Consider the following 387-nt stretch of genomic DNA (forward strand, 5'->3'; position numbering starts at 1 on the left):
TCTTTAGGGTGGGACGTTGTGTTCCTCTCAGCCCGGATAGACCCTGACACACACGGTCGGAGCCCGGCAGCCCGCCTCCTAATTGGTCTGAATTGTGCAGATGGGGATGAAAATCTAAAAACACCAACGTTTAATACAAATATTGAAGAATAAAATTAACTCGTTATTTTCAAAATGTCTTGACATGCTGTAAGAGTTATAGGACGTTAGAATTCTTTTTTTATTAGAAGTACTCATGCATACTAACCCCCCTCCCCCAAATACGCACACACACATACACACACACACACACACACACACACACACACACACACACACACACATACACACACACACACACACACACACACACACACACACACACACACACACACACACACACACACA

Source organism: Aplysia californica, unplaced genomic scaffold (assembly GCF_000002075.1).
Source record: "Aplysia californica isolate F4 #8 unplaced genomic scaffold, AplCal3.0 scaffold00795, whole genome shotgun sequence".
NCBI lineage: Eukaryota > Metazoa > Mollusca > Gastropoda > Aplysiida > Aplysiidae > Aplysia > Aplysia californica.